Below are 19,806 nucleotides of genomic sequence, written 5' to 3'. Positions count from 1 at the left end.
AGGTGACTTTTATTGGATGGCCAAGGTAGCAAAACCAAACATGGGATTCTCAGTCAAATAGGAGTTTCAGACAAACAGGTCATTTTTGTACAAGCTAGACTAGGTGTCCTATCCTTTGCTTGGCAAAGACGCTACCGTCTGCAATGCGATCCTGGACGCGGTGTACATGGGAAGATATTTTTAACATCCTGCAGAAGAGCTCGCAACTTGGACAGGATCAGAGTTGAAGAACAGTGCCTACCTCCTTCTGTAACTCGTCCCCCAGGCCTTCCTGCTCAAAGCAGCCCTGCCCGGCACTTCCAGAGAGAGAGAGGCTTCCTTTGAGTCTAGACTATATCAGAAGACAAGGGTGCATGGTGCCTGTCAATCTTTTCACTGTCAATTCTCTAGTAACATACAGTTCCCGTAATATTGCCACCTTCCTTCTCTTCTGTATGATGTCATTTTTTAAAATTTAAATTTATTTTTTAAAATGTATGCACTTTATACCCCAATTGTAGTCCCCTCCCCCTTCCTCCCCCCTTTTCCTCTCCCTCAGTCCTCAGAGAGGGGAAGCCCTTCTCCCCTACCAACTGACCTATCAAGTCTCATCAGGACTGCCTGCCTCCTCTTCCTCTGTGGCCTGGTAAGGTTATCCCACCAGGAGGAGGTGATCAAAGTGGAGGCAACAGAGCCTGTGACAGGGACTGTGCCTGTTCCCTTTAATAGAGGACCAGTATGGAGTCCGAGCTGCCTATCAGCTACATCTGAGGGGGGGGGGGCCTAGGTCCTCTGCATACATAGCCCTTGGTTGGTACATCAGTCTCCACCCGGGCCCCTGGGCCCACATTTGTTGGCTCTGTTTGGTCTTCTGTGGAGCTCCTGGTCCCTTCCATCCTTCTATCCCCCCATTCATCCACAGAACTCCCTGCCCTCTGCCAAAAGTTCAGCCGTGAGACTCAGCTTCTGCTTCCATCCCGTGGTGAGTGAGTCCTTCAGAGGACCTCTGATGTAACTTTTTAACAACTGTTTATTTTACAGAAACTGAAATAGGAAAGCATGTTTGGCTGGCTCCCACTAAAGCTGTAGGGCAAGCTCCACATTTTGAGGGATCACTCAAAAACCTGGCAAGGTGGCTCAGTGGATAAAGGGGCTTGCCCTTCAAGCCTAGCAACCAGAGATAGAGCCCCAAACTACACGTAAAGGTAAAAGAGAAGAACTGACTCCCCAAAGTTGTCCTTTGACCTATGGATGTGTGCTGTGGCACATGCGCGTGCGCGCGCGCGCGCGCGCACACACACACACACACGTAAGAAATAATTTTAATTTATAAATTCCTCTATAAAAACAACCAGAGTTTTTAAGCTTCTATTCACCTTTTTAAAAAGTTTTCTCTTTGGGCTAAAAAGAAAGCAGCTGAATTTTTTTTTTTTTTCATCTTCAGCTCTGAAACATTCCATTCATTCCGTGCTGTAGCTGATGGGAGTTCTGCCTGCCTCAACAAATGAACCTCAGTCAGCAACTTGCTTCTTTCTCCACCTGCAAAAGTTTAGAGGGAAACACACACACACACACACACACACACACACACACACACACTCTCTCTCTCTCTCTCTCTCTCTCTCTCTCTCTCTCTCTCTCTCTCTCGAAAAGAAACATCAACCACCCAGGGCACCAAGAGGTTTAATTACTGCCTGGAAAGCAACACCCTTCCTCAGCTCTTTGAGACTGATTTTCATAATTACTTACTGATTGAAACTGGGACTTGCAGCCTGGCAACCACATTTCCACATTCATGTTAAGCAATGGCGACTGCAGCTCAGGGCCCACCGTCAGGACCGGGGAGCCTGGCCTAGGTGGAAACTAAAGCTGGTTAACCCAGGGGTTAAATCGGCTACTTTTCTCTCCGGTGATTTTTTTTTTCCACTCGCTAGCAGCAGAAGATAAACTTAGGCTTGTTCCACATCACTCACAAGAAGGGAGTGCAGGTGACTGTCACAGGTAAGACCTCAGACCTGTTGGCTCTACCTCCCTCTTCTCTCCCTGTCTCTTCCCCTCTCTTCTGCTTACTGGTAGCTTTTGCTTCCCCCTCATTTTATGACCCCCTCGGCCTCTCTTCTGTCACTCCATCTCGGTATGTCTCTCTGTCTCCCTGCTCTCCCTGGCTGTCTCTCATCTCTGTCTCTCACCGTCACTGCTCTCCCTGTCTCTATCTCTCTGCCTGTTTCTCTGTACTGTTGCTCTTGTCCTTCTGTCTGTTTAACCGCTCTAGGCAGTCTGAAGTCTCTTCTTAACACGTTCTCCCTGCCTCACTGACTTGACATCTCTTGTTCAATACTCTACACACCATGGCTTTGTCCTCTTCCACCCCACAGAATCCAGTCACTTTAACACCAAACAGAAATAACTAACCCACTGAGGGTAATTTTTTTTTTCAAACCAAGGGCACAGAAAACACTATGCACTACGAATTTCACCAAGCTTCTACTTGAAATGAGAGAAAAATTAAAAAGGCAGGCAAGATGGCTCAGAGGGCAAGATGCCTGTCGATCTTAGTTCAGTCCCTAGAGCCCACATGATAGAAGAATTAACCAACTTGCACAAGTTCCCATCAGGCCTGTGCACACCGGCGTTACGGCACTCGTGTGGGTGACAAGCAAGCACACATGTCTGCACACACAAATGTTTAAGAACAGTTAAGTTTTCATTGCGAATCAAATGGCTTCTACTGTATTCATCTAGAACACAGTTCTATATTGGACCACCACTTCCATGCCATTGTCTCCTTAAAGATCTTAAACATGAAAAAGCATCTAAGCTAAAATAGTGACAGAACAATATTTTCCTATCACCTTGAGAGCTACTTTGTATCCCCCTTGATAAGTCTGCGATAGAAAGTCTTTGAATATCACAAAGCAATGCCGAGTAAATACAATATAATGGAACTTAAGGTTCCCTTACGCAACCAAGTAACAGGTTAAGTTGTTGACGAGGATTAGAAACAAGGTTGGAGAATGCAAATGAGATGTAGAGTTATATATTTCCTAATTACAATTTATGATTTTTTAAAACAAATATTTGGTTTAAAATACTATAGAATAAGGTCCGTTTCCTCTTTTACTCCTTCTTCACAAAGAGCCTAAAAGCCAGCCACTAAATGTGCGCAAGATGGCCAGCTTCGTGGGAAATGCAGAATTATCCTATGTCCAGAACCCAATCCCCAAGTGGGTAACCACAAGGGAGCAAGCATCTTATACCTGCGTGGGCCTGGGGGCTGTGCTGCGGGAGGGGCTATCAGGGCATTTTTCAGACAAGCTTTTGGCTGTTTGGTTTAGCAAACCTAATTAGGGTCTTTATGAGCAAAATGTTTTCTCAAGACAAGTCCCTAGTTTTCTAAAAATTACAAGCTTTTATTCAATTTTTCATTTGGGAGCTAAAATTTCATTGTCAAAACTTCCTGTATATTTATTTGCTAAAGCTGCATGCTGACATGCAACACATTTAAAAAGTGTGTCCCTTTATGTAGCAATTGTTATGACTATTCATTCTCACACAGGGACCAAAAATAATTAAATCAGTACCAAACATTAAAGAGATAATTATTTTCTTATTTCCCGGACAAAATTTTCTCATGCATTATACATGTTTATTTTATCCGTTATTGCTCTAACACATTATACCAACTCCATGATATCAAAAGTAGCATTCATCAGAAATAAAATTCTTTTATCATTATAATTAGAAAAATAAGATCGTTGTAAGGGAGTGTCAACGTGATTGACAAGAATCACAGATGAAGAATAAAATATATCACTAAACCAGCACAAGAGATAAAGTGCACAGAAATAACTCAAAGTGACCATCATGAACTGAAAAACATCAATTTACTCACAGATAAGAGATAAAATTTAAAAAAAATATAAATCAATGCAGCTGGCACGGTGGCACATGCCTGTAATCCCAACACTCAGGGAGGTGGAGGCAGGCAGATCTCTGTGAGTTCGAGGCCAGCCTGATCTACAAAGCCAGTTCCAGGACAGCCAAGGCTACACAGAGAAACCCTGTCTCGAAACAAAACAAAGCAAAACAAAAAGTGTAGGCTCACAGCACATGCAGGAAATGTAAGAGAAAAATCCAAAGAAAACAGAAAATTGCAAACTCTTGTGATCGCCATGAGAAATGCAGGAAATGTGCTAGTAGACGGTAAAGGGACAGGCTAAAGAGGGCCAGCCATGTCTAGATAACAACCAACCAACCATGATAGCTCGAAATGCCAAAGGGGAAAGACCTGCATTTGATTTCTGAAAGACATGGCCCATGAGCACTCACAGAGAGCATGCACATCCGTAGAAATCACCTCACCTCACACTGGCCCACAACAACGAGCAATCATCTATACTCCCTTCCTTTTTTGAATAGTGTTTCCAGTCTTAATGGGAATATGATAAACCATCTGGCAGTTTATCAGAGGTCCATTTAAACCAGGGTCTAACCCTGCCCTACTTCAGCGCATGCAGACTCTACTTCCACGTGTGCACCAGACCCACGTTAAATCTGCAGTAACCAGACCACGCCAAACACCTGCCAGAATCTTTGAGGCCAGCTGCTACTCCACGCCACATATGAAACACTTCTTTGTTCTCCATCAAAAACATAAATTCCTGTCCGTGTGTCCCAAGGACTCCATCCCACCTTTACTATTGTTTTGTTTTCTAGCACCTTCCTCTATTCCCTGCCTTCCAGACTTTTTTTTGACTCTGACTCCAGTAGCTTTACTCCACATAGCAGTGCTTAAGCACCCATAAGTCTTCTCAAAATACTCTTAACTTTTGACTTCAGTCGAGATTTGGTTCTCTCTTAAAGATACTGCATCTTCTCCGGACACCAACTTCTTCTCTCACATTCGTGTAGAAAGTCTACCTACTTAGCACTGTAACACAGCAGTTGTTTCCCTTCCTACGCCTCAAGGTGTTCTCCTCATCCCAGTTTGCCATTCCCTATGCGCCAGTCGCACAGAAGACCCCCTTGCTACATTTCCCAGCTGTGCTGTTTCTTGCTCCCTCTCCCTCTCCCTCCCAACCTTCACCTTATCTGGGTACCACAGCTCACATAAACTGTCTGCAGCATCCCAAATGCCCAGGGAACCGCAACTCATCTTGTCGGGGAAAACCTCTTCTATGCTAAACCACGGTGTTTCCGAAACAGTAGCCTCAAAACTAGCTTCTGTTTGTCAGTCCTAGTCCTTTTGTGCCACTTTCTCCTCTCTTAGGTCTTTTTCACAGCCAGTAGTGTCTGTGCATTTAATCTGCAAAAGTGGCACAGTATGTAATAAGCGCCCATCGATTTACGAATGGAATGACGGACAGCAGCATAAATGAATCGATGACAAGAATAATATCAACTCCACCCGTTGAGATTTAGGCAGCGGAACTATGCCACCATAAAGTCACACCATGTGACAGATCTCACATGGGAGGTTTATTAAGGGAAGGGACACGAAGGCTGCCTCAGGAAGAAGGTTGGGAAATAAAGGGTGTGGGGGACAGAAAAGGTCCTTTTATAAGGTGATGCAGCACATGGGGGGGGGGGGTGTGCAGCTCTTAGCAACAATGGGAATGTGTCATATCTTGGCGGCTGGTGATGACATGTCCTGCTGTGGCCAACTCCCTGGAGCTGGCCATGGAGAGAATGATTGCTAACATTCCTCCCTTTTTGGTTATTAAAAAAGAGGAGGAACTGCAAGGAGGTGATGGTGAAACAGGGATACGGACATCATTCACGCTTTCAGACCACCTCCTGCTGCCGTAAAGCATTGTCATTTCCTGGGTACAGTTGACCCTCGACATCTGGACACACCAAGCAGTCATTAATATCAGCCTCTGTAGTGGAGTTGTGTTCCCTCCCTTAATAAACCTCCCGCGTGAGATCGGTCACATGGTGTGACTTTATGGAGTCTGTCACATGGTTCCGCCACCTACATCTCGGCATTTGGTGCTGAGGCTCGACAGGCTCTCCTGCTGTTTGTGCTTCCCCATCGTGGGTCAAAGCCATGCCTGGACCCCATTTCCAGTCCATCTGGAATAGGCTATACCTTCCTGCATCCAACACCACCGGATTCGTGAGTTTCTCCTTCCTGGTCAGCGTAAACATTTCCCTGGCTCTAGGGGACTGACTGTTGATTGTCCAGTGCCCCTCTGGTACCCTTGGAGGTGAAGGACACCTCCCCACCCCAGCCATGGTCTTTATGGCTACAGTTGGCCGTTTTTACAGACCTTCATCCAGACCTTTTTTCCTGGGTAAGGTTTCCTCGTTTGTCCTTCTTCTTCTTCTTCTTCTTCTTCTTCTTCTTCTTCTTCTTCTTCTTCTTCTTCTTCTTCTTCTTCTTCTTCTTCTTCTTCCTCTTCCTCTTCTTCTTCTTCTTTAAGAGGGGGGTTGTTTTGTTTTGTCTTGTTTTCATTTAAATAATTTATTCAGATTACATCTCGATTGTTGTCCTCTCCCTTGTATCTTCTTGTTCCCCCTCCCTCTGTCACCCTATTCCCCTCCCCTAGGACTGTGACAGGAAGGGACCTCCTCCCCCACCATATGATCACAGCTTATCAGGTCTCATCCGGGTAGCCTGCTTACCCTTCCTCTGAGTGCCAGTTTTCCTCTTCTACCAACATGGTTTCCCCTGCCTCTCACAAATCCTAGTACTAGGTGAACCATATCTGCTCAGGCATTTTGCCCTATCCCTGGCCAGCCTAGAATGACCTCTGGACAGCCTGTACTGACTCATTCTGGTCGTACCTGTGTCCTTGGGACACCTGAGGCTCAGGCCCGTGACTCCTCTCCTCACCCATGGGAACACTGTCTTCATCCATACCTCTAAGCCCCCACCACCACTGAAATGCACTGTGGAGAACTTCAAATCCCTACACCTAGTGCCCAAGCTAAAGGCTTCTACGTTTACATGCCTTTGCAGCCAAACTTGGCCTCAATGTCCCTTAGATAATGGACCCAAATGGCCGCTTAATGGCACCCTAGATCCCACTATTATATAGGATCTTTACAATTACTGTTTGTGATTGGGTAAATGAAAGAAGGTTCCCTATGTTCAAGTTTTCTCTCATCTTACTCCAAACCTTCCCTTTGTTCTTCCTGTTCCTGCACTCAGCTCCTTATAGCTATGAAGTTTCAACCAGAAGAAACCTCTGCTACTCTTGACCCTGCTAATACCGCTTAGTGTGCTTCCATAGATTTGTGCATTGGTACCTCTAAAAAACAAAGGACGCTGTTTATGATGAATAGCAGCCCCAGGAACACCAGAGGTGCCACTCAAGTTGTTATATTGGGGTTGTCCTGCTCAGAATTGAAGAAGGCATAATTCTAATAATTTAAAATATTGAAGAACTGAAGCTAAGGGTAAATGATTAGAACATTTCAGAACCAACATCCAAGTCCAATAGACCAGAATAATGTCCAAATATTTAACCTTTACATATATTAATATACACTCTATATAATGTTAATACATCATTTAAAAATATTTATGTATAACCTTTTAAATATTTTATATAATCTCTAGATATATAAGCATATTTATCATGTGTATATTATCATGGTGTTAAATATTTAATATGTTTTGTATTATATTACATATATATTTAATATGTGTGTATTAATATATGTATGTATTTAAATAAAGACAAAGGCTAACTTCGAGATTTTATTTAGGTCCTTTACTTAGATTCTGAATAATATAGAATACAAAGTAACTTACATGAAAATGTGTATAAGGTTTTATTTTATTGCAAAGTTAAAATCAAGAGTCCCTTTCTACCACCTTGGTAGAAATAAGACATCAAGAATGGAGACCTCCGTTACTGCATGCATAACTACACCTTAGTGTATAAAATTTCATTTGGAAGCGTCAGTGACTGAACACAGGAAAACATCCAATGTGACTGTACGTTATCACTGTTTGAATTTGTTCTGGTTGGTCCATTCAAAATACTCTAAAAATGTGTGAGTGCCCTGCCACAAGTTACAGTCACCTGAATAGGGATCCATTCCTAAGAACTGGTTGCCTTAGCTGATGTGGGAAGACCCACCTAAGTGTTGACAGTGCCTTCTGGTAGCAGCCCAGGTGACAGGGGTGTGGGTGGCAGCGGAGTATTCTCCTTTGAGAGAAGATCAGTCCCAGTCCCTTGTTTGGCTTCCTGCCTGCCATGGATTTGATATACATGCCTGCTGCTGATTCCTTCACTGGTAGCAGAACCAGTCTTTCCAGGTTTCTATCGCTGACTAAGGACCAGCAGCTCTCCATGATTTTCAGGTTAGACTGGGACTGCCAAGGGGCCCAAACATGAACCAAGGAGCTACAGGATTGTGGGTGTCCACAGTGTGAGAAAGCCACTGCTAGGTTCTCAATCTTTCAGGTGTGAGACTAGATTGGTTACTCTTTTACCATAAGTTGATTCAATAAATGTTTCATATAGACGTAGGTAGATATGGATAAAGATAGATATTCATCCTATGGGCTCTGTTCCTCTAGAGGACAGAATAGAAATATTTACAAAGTTAACAAAGATGTTTTCCACTCTTAATTCTCTGTGACTATTTCTATTCTTAAGCCACACGAAGAAAATCTAAAATAGAAATGAAAGATGAAGAGATGCATCATTTCAATGCAAACCAATTCATTCTGCCATTTAAGTTATTGCATCCCTCTTTGGACTATTTGAAATGATATCTAAACAATTCTTGGACAATCATTCCTTGGGCCAAAATATAGTATAACTAACTACATGTAAGTCCATGTGATCCTAATGGCATGGACTTGGTCTTTGCCTTTCAGAGTTATTCATGTATTTCTGAACTATAAGGTCTTTCAAAGGACATGAACTATTTTTACTGTTAACTCAGCATCTTGTGATGACACAACATTCTTACCATACAAATACAATGGAGCTATATAAAAAAAGAACTACCCAACTTCCTGACCCCATACAGACCATTCAGTGCAGAGCTGCAGATTTTAGATTCTCCATTACCATTACACATTCGTGAGGGGTTTTTTAAAGGATTTATTTCTTTACTTCTGTAGGCCAGAAGAGGGCATCAGATCACATGGTTGTGAGCCACCATGTGGTTGCTGGGAATTGAACTCAGGATCTTTGGAAGAGAAGGCAGCACTCTTAACCACTGAGCCATCTCTCTAGCCCCATCATAAGTGAGTTTTGAAAAAAATAGAGAGAGCAAGTGAAAGTAGAGCGAAAGAGATACAGACAGACAGAGTCAGAGGAAGAGAGAGAGAGAATGAGAGAGAGAGAGACAGAGACAGAGACAGAGAAAGAGAATAAATGTACAAACACAAGTGACCAATGGTTCCATCCTAGCTCTGAGATGTCTTAGGTACACTAAACTGTTCCAAACCTTCATACACACAGCCTCTGTACAGTTCAGTTGTGTTAGTGAGCTCTCCTTGTTGGAACCAAACACTTGAGATAATCAACTTGAAACAAATGAAGGATTATTTTGGCTCCCCACTTCAAGTCATTTAGCCCATGTCACTTTAGACCTGTGGTAGCATGTGACCTTACACAGGAGTCTGGCATGTGTCTCCTGGTGCTGAGAAGCAAACACAGAAGACAGGTCTGTGTCCCCAATGGTTGCCTTAAGGAAATGTTCCAGTGACCTAACCTTCTCCACCTAGTGCCACCAGCTAAGGTCCCCACCACTTCCCAAAGGTGACAGAGGCTGGTAAGCAGTCTTTTAACATACAAGCCTTTGGGGGGGGGGGGAACTTTAAGATTCAAATTACAATATAAGTGATTTTTGTTTTTTAATAGAGTGTGAATAATGTTTCTTACTCGATCAGTTAATACTTTTAAGTAAATAGGGTTTTTTTTTAATTGACAGGTATGGAACAAACAAAACTGCACAACAATTAAAATTAATCAACAACAACCCCCAAAACACCAGGAAGTTGCCAATAGATGAAAGAAGCTAGCAATAACTTATTTCCTCTATTTATTCAAAGTGAATACCCTCTATGCATTTTCTACTATAAACACATAGATTGCCAGCATCACTCAGGAAAACTATTAACACCAGATTGAACTCTTTTATGTTTCAAGATCATGGGTTCACATCAAACATGAGAAGGGGAAAGTATGGAAGAAAGCAATACCAGATCAAAGAATTTAGCTCTAATTTGGAGGGAGGATGGACAAACGCTTGCTATGCCTCCTCCCCTCATCGCTTCAGAACCTGTATGACGATTTATCCCGGATCTTCCTTCCCAGTGCTCCCAGAAGCAACCTCACCGACCTCAATGCAGCATGCCAACCAGCCCCTTCCAATTTGAAAGAGAACCTATTAGCCAGCCCCAGGCCAGGCTTATAATAGATTTCTACAAAACACAAAGCAAACTACTTGCCCGGAGTGCTCTCTTTCCTTTGTCTGTTATACAACATGCCAAATGGCTCTTGGTTTAGAAACAGCATTCATAGAGTTTGGAGTATGTAAACAAATGCACTTCTAAGACACCAGTGTGACAGCACACACTTCATACGCACACATTTATCCTCTGCCCCTCACTCGAGCAGGTATTAAATATCATCACCGTTTTCAAAGGGAGAAAGCTGAGTCTTCCAGAATTTGAGTAGTTCCTCCAAAGATGCCCAGAAAATATCTGGTAGCTGTACACCTTCTTGTCCCAGACACTGTTCTTAGATGATACAATAAATGATCACCCCTATAAAACAAGTTTCCTTCCTTCAGTGAAGGCATTTTGAAAACTTCTTTTGTCTCGACCCTGAGACAGTTAACCACCATTTGGGAAATTCCCTAAGTCGCCAGTGACTTAACACTGCAACTGCTAGCCATCGTAACCACGGTTACCATTGCTCATGGTCCCAACATGAAGCCTGTAGCAGTCATTTACATTTTGCAGAATATTTTTCTATATAATTAAGAGAATTTCTTCTCCTGGGTTCCCTGGGAAGCCACAGGCCACCCCGATCAGCAAGGCAGGTAGGCTAACTTCAGATCATCACCTCTCCCTCCATTCCTCCACATCTAATCCCCCAAGTCTCATCCCCAGCTCTGTAGCAGACTTCTCCGCACTCTCTGCCCCCATTCCCGGGGGACTAGGCAGATCCCGGTGGAACGCCCTGCTTTACTTCCCCCGGTGGAGATACCTCTCCCTCCCCCAGGCCGCCATCATCATCATCATCATCATCACCATCATCATCATCATCCTTATATGTCAGCTCCCAATACCTAGAAACACGTTTTATCTGGAAAACCCAGTGGCTGCCCCTATCAGGATCCCAGAAGAAGAAGTTCCTATCAGACAATACACGGCCAGCACACTCTCCTAAGAACTAGGGAAGGCAACAGAAGCTGCAGAACAAAACATGCATCCAACAAAGGCAAGACCAGATATCATCACCGAGAATTACAATCTTCCCAAACCTGGATGCCTAAATGCCAGTGTAGAAAGCACAGTCAATAACAGCCAAGACAGTGTGTCATCATTAGAGCCAAGATATCCTACAACAGTAGGTCCTGACTATTGCAACACAGCTGAAGCACAAGAAAAAGACCATAAAACAGCCTTTATCAATATGACAGAGGTCCTTAAAGAGGAAAAGAATAAATGCCCTAAAGAAATCATGAAAACACAAATAAACAGTGGAAGGAAATGAATGAAACAGCTAAAGACCTGACAGTAGAAAAGGAAGCAATAAACAATACTCAAACTGAGGGAAATCAGGAAATAAAAAATTTATGAGCTCAAACAGGAACCTTAGAGGCAAGCCTCACCAACAGAATGCAAGAGATGGAAGAAAGAATCTCAGAAATTGAAGACATGATAGAAGAAATTGATATCTCAGTCAAAGAAAAACTTGGCACAAAACATCCAGGAAATATGGGACACCATGAAAAGACCAAATATAAGAACAATAGCAGCAAGGGAAGGAGAAGAAGCTCAGCTCAAAGGCACAGAAAATACTTCAACACAATTATAGAAGAAAATTTCCCTAACTTTTTGAGATACAAGAAACATACACAATGCCAAATAGACTGGACCAGAAAAGAAAGTCCCCTGGACACATAATAACTAAGGTATTAAACATATAGAGCAAAGAAAGAATAATAAAAGCTTCAGGGGAGAAAGACCAAGTAACATATAAAGGCAGACCTTTTAAAATAACATCCAACTTCTCAATAGAAATTTTAAAAGCCAGAAGGTCCTGGACAGATGTACTATAGACTCTAAGAGACCGCAGATGCCAGGCCAGACTACTATACCCTGCAAAACTTTCAATCACCATAAAGGAAGAAAAGAAGACATTCCATGATAAAATCAAACACTATCTGTCTGCAGACCTAGCTCTACAGAAGGTGCTAGGGGGAAAACTTAAACCTAAAAGAGGGTTGTTTGTTATTGGTTTTTTTTTTTAATTTAATAAGCAAGGAAATTAGAAATGGGCTAGATATTAGATGATTAAAGACAATATTGTTGTTGATTCTCTTAGGGATGATACTGTATAATTGGTGATCTAGAAAATTGTTCCTGTTCTTGGGGTGCTTTCTGAAGTACTTAGAGGTGAGAAGATATAAATGAAATGAGGTAGGAGAGGGCAGATACAGCAGTGTGCAGCATCCTAGCTGGAGACACACGGCCCGCTCCCCTATGCAGTAACTGTTCTGCATGTTACCCCACTGTGCCTCTGTTCCCACCATGGGCACTCTGCTCAGCACACCTAGAATCCATCTGCTTCATGTTCCAGCGCTCAGCCTCCACCAGCCAGCTCAGCCAAGCATTCAGGGGGAAGGCTGTTCCACCCTCTGAACTCCTTATTTCCTGAGGGCAACAGTGTAGAAAGGGAGGCCTGAATTATGGCTGTTCTCAGCCAGGTTCAGCTCGCAAGCCTTTCCGGCTACCTCCCTACAGTGTGATTATTAACCACACAAAATAGAAATCTGCCAAACCTGGAGCCTCCACCGGACACAAATAACAACCACTGGAGTTCTTGAAGTCTTACCATTCTCCAGGCACCAAGTCTCCTTGAGTACCCTAATTCATGGATCCCCGTGTGGGATTAGTCATCATCATTAAACAGTATCATTAGGTACTACTATCAAGAAGTGAATGAAACACTCAAATAAAAGGCAAAAATGGGAACTCAGAAATCGCGTTCAGAAGGCTAAGTCATCTCTGCTTTGCAAGGCAGGAATTATGGGAAGGAGGAGTACGTTGATGACCTCTCTCCTAAAACCATTAAAGCTAGCCCCTCCTCCACCCGAGTTCCTGCATGTCTCAGCACCCACAGTCATTTATCATGAGAAAGAATGTACCTCAATCAAAATCACAGCTTGCTTCCTGACACAGGTTTAGTCTACGCTGCAATCAAAGCAAGGATAGCAAAGATGTATGACCTCATCCCGTCATGGCTCCCAGCGCATTTCTAAGTGGCCTTGGTGCCTCTGCTCCCATCTTTCTTTCCACACATTGTTGTTGGAAAGTTCCAAAGACCCAACTTGGTGTTCCCCTCAACATCACTGTAAACACTTTTTAAGGAGGAAAAAAAAAAGCTCCAAACATCCCATGGGCACAGAATAAAGATTAAATCTTAGAAAGCAGCAAATAAATTGCATGAATATGTGTTTGTTTATTTGTTTGTTTTTGTTGTTTGTTCAGGGGGGTGGGGGAGGAAAAGAAACAAAGATATTTAGAATATGCTTCCAGGACACTATGACAATGCAGGAAAAAAAACCCAGTAGTTGTCATTAATAAACTAGGAAGTCTTCCTGGAATATCATACAGAAATTAGAACAAATGAGCTGTCACTATAGGCAACAACATGAATGAACCCTAACAATGTCAACTAAAGGAAGCCAGGCGCTGAAAGTGCATCCCAGGGCTCAGGACGTAGCTCAAGGGGCACCGCTCAGTTAGCACGGCAAGGCTAGGTTTCCAATCATTGGGACTGGAGGAAAGCAAAGGAATGTGATTTTTTTTTTTCTTATTATGGGAGCTAGGGAAATGGTCCAATTGGTAAAGTGCTCACTTTGTAAGCACAAGGGCCTAAACTTGATCCCCAGCACTTTTGTTTGGTTTTGCTTAGGAATTGTGGTTTGTTTGAGTTTTTAGGCTTTTTAAATGAGTTCTTTGCCTACGTGTGTGTGTGTGTGTGTGTGTGTGTGTGTGTGTGTGTGTGTGTGTATACACGTCACATACAAATACCAGGAACATGGCCCACACTTGTAATCCTGGTGCTGGGGAGCAGAGAGAAGATCCTTGGGCCTAACTGGCCATACAGTCTGTGCTCACAGATGAGCTTCAGGCCACTGACAGCTCCGTTCTCAAAGAAGGTAGATCACACACACACACACACACACACACACACATATATATACACAAATATATATATATATATATATATATATATACACACACACACATATACATACACAAATACATATATATATATATATATATATATATATATATATATATATATACACACACATATATGCATATGGTTTTAGTATGCACTAGGACAGTCTGGGCTGGAGAGATTCAAACCTTTAAGCTTTACATATATTAATATACATTCCATATAATGCTAATACATCATCATTTTAAAATATTTATGGATGTATAACCTTTTAAATATTTTATATAATCCCTAGGTATATAATCATATATATGTGTATGTATGTATGTATATATATATATATATATATATATATATATATATATATATATATATATATACACACACACACACATATATCCTTCAGTGCTAGTATGGAATCATCAGCCACTTGTGCTGGTACATTTACTCTCTTTTTTATTTCAAAACTCACTTATGGATGTGTGCTGGGTATGGAAACAGCCTATTGGAGAATCAATGCCTGGCTGCACTGGCTGTGCCTCTGTAGAGGCTGAGCACTGCAACATGAAACAGATGCTCCTGCTGTCAGATGACAAAGCCAGTGCGCACACCAGGTCCCTCGCTTGGATTCTAGGGGTGCTGAGAGCAGAGTGCCCATGGTGGGAACAGAAGGCACAGTAGGGTAATATGCAGAACAGTTACTGCAAAGAGGAGCGGGCCACGTGTCTCCAGCTAGGATGCTACACAAACAGTTGCCTGTTTATATATGCACATAAAATTCCAATAGTGGAGAAGGACAGTGACCAAGATGGGGCATGACAGAGGGGTCATCGGTAAGGATCTATCTCTCGACAGGAATACCTTTCAAACCGCGCTCTTTCTGTAAGCATGCTACACTTCGACAGAAGATTTATATAAAAGTGTGAATACAGAATAACACCTTGCACCAAGAGCTCTCCTCCTAAGCATCTGAAGCAGCCCCAGCAATGGTGGTGTTACATAAAAATCATCAACGTAAAGACAGAGAAGAGCTCAAGGCAATTTGGAGGCAACATCTAAGTCTATATGTAAAGTGAAATTAGACACAGTCCCAGCAACAGCTGACAAATAACTCTGCAGGCATTAGCAAGACTTGCTGGGAGGGAAGTAATTACAGAGGCCTTTGATCTTCTATTATGTCTTCTATCTGGGAATCTCAAAAAAGCCAATAAACAAGAGAGGCCTCCACAAAGCCACCTGTGGCTTCATCTGTTCACAGCCCAAGCCAGCTCTAGTCACCTTTGTACACAGCCACACGAACCGAGAGAGAAAACTTCGTGACACAAAGCAAGATTTCGTACCAAGACCTGTTTTGTTTGTAATAGCAGTTTGTTTGTTTTTTTTCTTAGACTCTTTTTTTAAATAAATGTGTATGAGTATGTTGCCTGTGTGTACGTGTCGTGCCTGGTGCCAGTGCAGCACTCTTAACTGCGGACCCCGCTCTCCAGCCTCTGTATCAGATTGCTAAAAGCAAGAAGAGAGCCTGGGAGGGGTAGCGCAGCCTGTCTCCCCACACCTCCCAGTGCTGTCTGACTTCCTCAGTAGATGTTACTTGCCCTGAATGGCGTTGTCATGGTCTCACCCACATACCTCACCCAAATCTAACCGCTCATTTCAAGCCTTAAGTTTCAGAATCTGGCCTTTGTTGGGAAACAGGCTCACTGCGGATATAATTAGGTAAGATGAGCTCATTCGGGAGAAGGGTGGGGTCTCATCCACCTAGCTGGTGTCCTCTTGAGAAGGGTACATTTGGGTACAGACATGCCCACAGGGAGAAGAACATCAGAGGAAGACTGAGAGTTACGCTGTCACAAACCAAGGAAGTACCAAAAGCAGGAGAAAGGGGCACAGAGGGGACAGAGGAACAAAGCCAGCTGTGCTCTGGCTTTCAGTTTTCCCTCAGAGCATTTCTGCTATGTGTGCGCGTGTGCCCTCCCACACCTACCCCCGACCCCCATTGGACCCTTTGCCATTAATACTATGGTGGTTCTATTGAGCCAACACCTTCACAGTCACAGCTGGGGGGTGACTATCAGAGCAGTGCCACTCTTGCTTAAGAGACTAAGAAACAAGCACGGAACAAAACCAGCCACCTGGAACTGCACACCGCAGCCGAGTATAGGAGTTAGGAAGCAAGAGAGACTGCGCTGCAGAAAACTGGAAGAAGTAAAGCATAAAAGAAATGACAGAGTCCACAAGCCTGGGGACTCCGACGGGAGTCCTCTGTGTGGAATGGCCTCTCTTACAGCCAACGGTGGGAACAAAAGCACCTTCCTGAAGGTGCCTTCTAACCTCACAAATCTAAACAATGCCATACAGCTTCCGGTGGGTGATTCCCACTGTGGGAATGAATTAGTTTCCAAATATCTGAATCTGCTTTAAAAAAAAAAAAAAGAATGTAGTTACTGGTGGGGAAAGGCATTCAGGGTTGGGGAAGGTGACTGGAAATGGCATTTTAATAAGTAATGAGACTTCTAGGGAGCCTGGTAGTTCACAGCCATTTTTGAACTTTAACACAGAGTGAATCTATGCTGTCTTCCAAAAATGTCAGTCCAGCAAAAAACCATACACTCTGTAGTGAGCTTCGAATGCAGCCACAGGAAAATAAAAAAATTAAAAAAAAATCAAGTCTCTGAAAGCAAGCTCCATTAGGGTGGGTTTTATGACTTGAACTCTGGTAGATGCCCACTATGGCTCAAGTCCAAATTGCATTAAATGTCTGTAATATTTAAATTGGATTTAATATTAGCTGGAACTATGCGGCTAGAGTCAAATTCTACAAAATGCAAATGCACTCATTTAAGACACTAATAGAATGTCCATGCGTGCTGGGTACTAAAAGGTTGGCCAGTGTGGAACAAGTACTAGCTGCTCTCATGGGCTTTATAGCTTAACTCCGCTCTCACAGGCTTTACAGCCTAGCTCACAGGGTGCAGTTCGGAGGTGCTTCCATAGCTGGTGTGCTGGCACACACCTGTCATCCCAGCACTGGGGAGGCTAAGGCAGGAAGCTGTGACTTCAAGACCAGCCTGAACTACACAGTGAGACCCTGGCTCTAAAGTCAGACAGACAAAACAGGTTAAATTCTGGAACAGTAGTATTAGAAGTTTCTATTTATTCTTCCAAGCTTTGAAATTAGTCATACCTCTGCGACTATCTTTGAAACCAGTACCCATAACTGGGCTTGGGCTCACCTTAGTGAGCTGAATAGAAGCTCCCTTTATGCTGTGTGGAAGCCAAGAAGCCAAGAAGTGATCACTGGGGAGCACTCATTACCCCCAGCTTAAGGCTCATTTTTCAAGCACCAGTTTACAGGAAGGGATTATGCCCTCCAAATTCTCAAAGACAATGAGGATTATGGATTATCCATTGTGAATATGGAAGAAAGCAATAGGCAAGCCAAATGATGATTCCACTGTAGCCAGACACAGGGACCCCTTCCTGGGGCCATGGCACCTTCCTGGAGTAGGTAAGGATAGAAGATGACATCAGAAATACCATCACCATTGCAAATTGGATTCCCTCAGTCCAGGGACCCTCAGCTGGCCTGTGGTGAGACGCTGTGACCTGACATCTTTAGCCCACCAGACAAACTAGCAATGTTGGTTGTCACATTCCTCATGTGAATCCTGCTGAGAATCCAACAACACAGAAATACCCTCTTCCCAGGTCTGTCCTTTGGGAAGCAGCAGTAGGTCTTAGGCTAAAGCCACCCACCATCAGGTCTTACTGTCATCCCAATACGCCTTCTTTCTTGGTCATACAGAATCACCTTCAGCCTACTGACAAACTGGAAGAACGGGTACCAGCGTGACTGGACAATGTGAGAACTTGGCTGTTTACATTATTAAATCTGAAATCTGTCTATTAAAATGATGCTGTCCAAGAAAGGGCTTAAACACTATGTTAATGGTATGCATTTTTTCACTGCGGTTCAGAAACAGAGGACAATTAAGCCAGACAAGGGGTCCTATGTCTGGCATAGGACATAGAAGTCCCATACTGCAAGAGGATCACTTGAATTTAGGAGTTCAAGGCCACCCTGGGCAACATAGCAAGGTCCCATCTCAGAGTAAAGTGCCAAGACAATGATGACAGCATGCGTTCATATGGTCCCTTACTTTTCAGTAATAAACCACATTTTTAAAAGGAAGGATGCAATTCTTCAAAGCCATTCCCATCAAATTGTTTTAAAAAACAAGATTAAAAAATATTGTCCTTTCTAAAAGCCACATTGTCTTAAGAAAAAGACAACTGTAGTCGGGATACACACCCAGAATCCCAGCGTTTGAGAAGCTGTGGCAACAGGACAGGGAAATCCTGGAGTTTGAATTCCCTGGAGAGAGGGATAGAGAAATGAGGGCGGTGTTAGACCAAAAGGTAAAACGGCTAAAAGTTCTAAGTACAAGGAGACCACGTCTTCAGAGTAGACCCACTATGTGCAGGTAGCTCTCTTAGCTTTCCTAGACACTGAAGGGTGGAAGTCTTGCTGCTTTGCAGAGCCTTTTTATAAAGATATGAAAAGGGTGGCTCATTTTATGGGCACATTTTTGCAAGGGACTTCCTAGAATGTCACGCGAGCCACCACCTGTGGCATTTTCCTTCCTAGACAGGGTCACTAAGTGTCTGTGGTCAGCAGGTAACTGGTCATCACTGCAAATGACTAGCATGGTGGAAAACACTGGGTTAAGGCGGAGGCTGCAAGCCATCCATACTTTGGGTTAGCAATGGTTCACTTCACACAGTTTGTTCTTGGTTCCTGCCACAGAATCAACTCTAGTAACTGCACATCATTGCCCAGACACTATCCAGCTAAAGAACTTACCAAAACGCCTTGAACATCTTAGACTCAAAGTACTCAAGATAGCACCTACTACTGAATAAAGATAACAACGCTTTTAACCCACTCTCAATTCCAGGTTTGTTTCTGTATTTATTTACTTATTCTACTTTTTAAAGCAGTATATCTTTGTTATATCTCACTATTAGATCCAGAGTGGGTTTTGTTGATGGTGGTTTTTGTTTGTTTGTTTGTTTGTTTGTTTGATCTTCTTACATGGCCTGGAAAGATGGCTCAGTGGTTAAGTGTGCTTTGAGGACCCAGGTTGAATTCACAACACCCCCTTTTCATGTAGCTCACTACCATCTGTAGCTTCAGATCCAGGGCATCCGATGCCTCTTTTGACCTCTATAGGCATCCTTGTTAGTATAATCACACGAAGACATAAAAATAGAAATAAAATCTTTTTTTAATCTTCTTATACATTTACAACAGTTGCTAATGTTTCCTTCCTGTCATTTTCCCACACAACTTTCATTCTGCCTCACATCTAAATAGCATTTTAGCTATAAAACAGCCCATTGTATGGATACACTAGGATTCACATATCGA

At 43.0% G+C, this 19,806-nt stretch overlaps 1 protein-coding gene across 19 annotated transcripts in view; it reads right to left on the bottom strand.

The window, feature by feature from the left end:
- LYPD6B (LY6/PLAUR domain containing 6B) overlaps positions 1 to 19,806 on the bottom strand; it is a 165,396-nt gene that overhangs the window by 115,254 nt on the left and 30,336 nt on the right. The window lies entirely within an intron of this gene.

This window comes from Acomys minous, assembly GCF_964271855.1.
Source record: "Acomys minous genome assembly, chromosome: 10".
Taxonomy (NCBI): Eukaryota; Metazoa; Chordata; class Mammalia; order Rodentia; family Muridae; genus Acomys; species Acomys minous.
The sequence above is the reverse complement of the archived record's forward strand: the minus strand, read 5'-3'. Positions and strand labels throughout refer to the sequence as shown.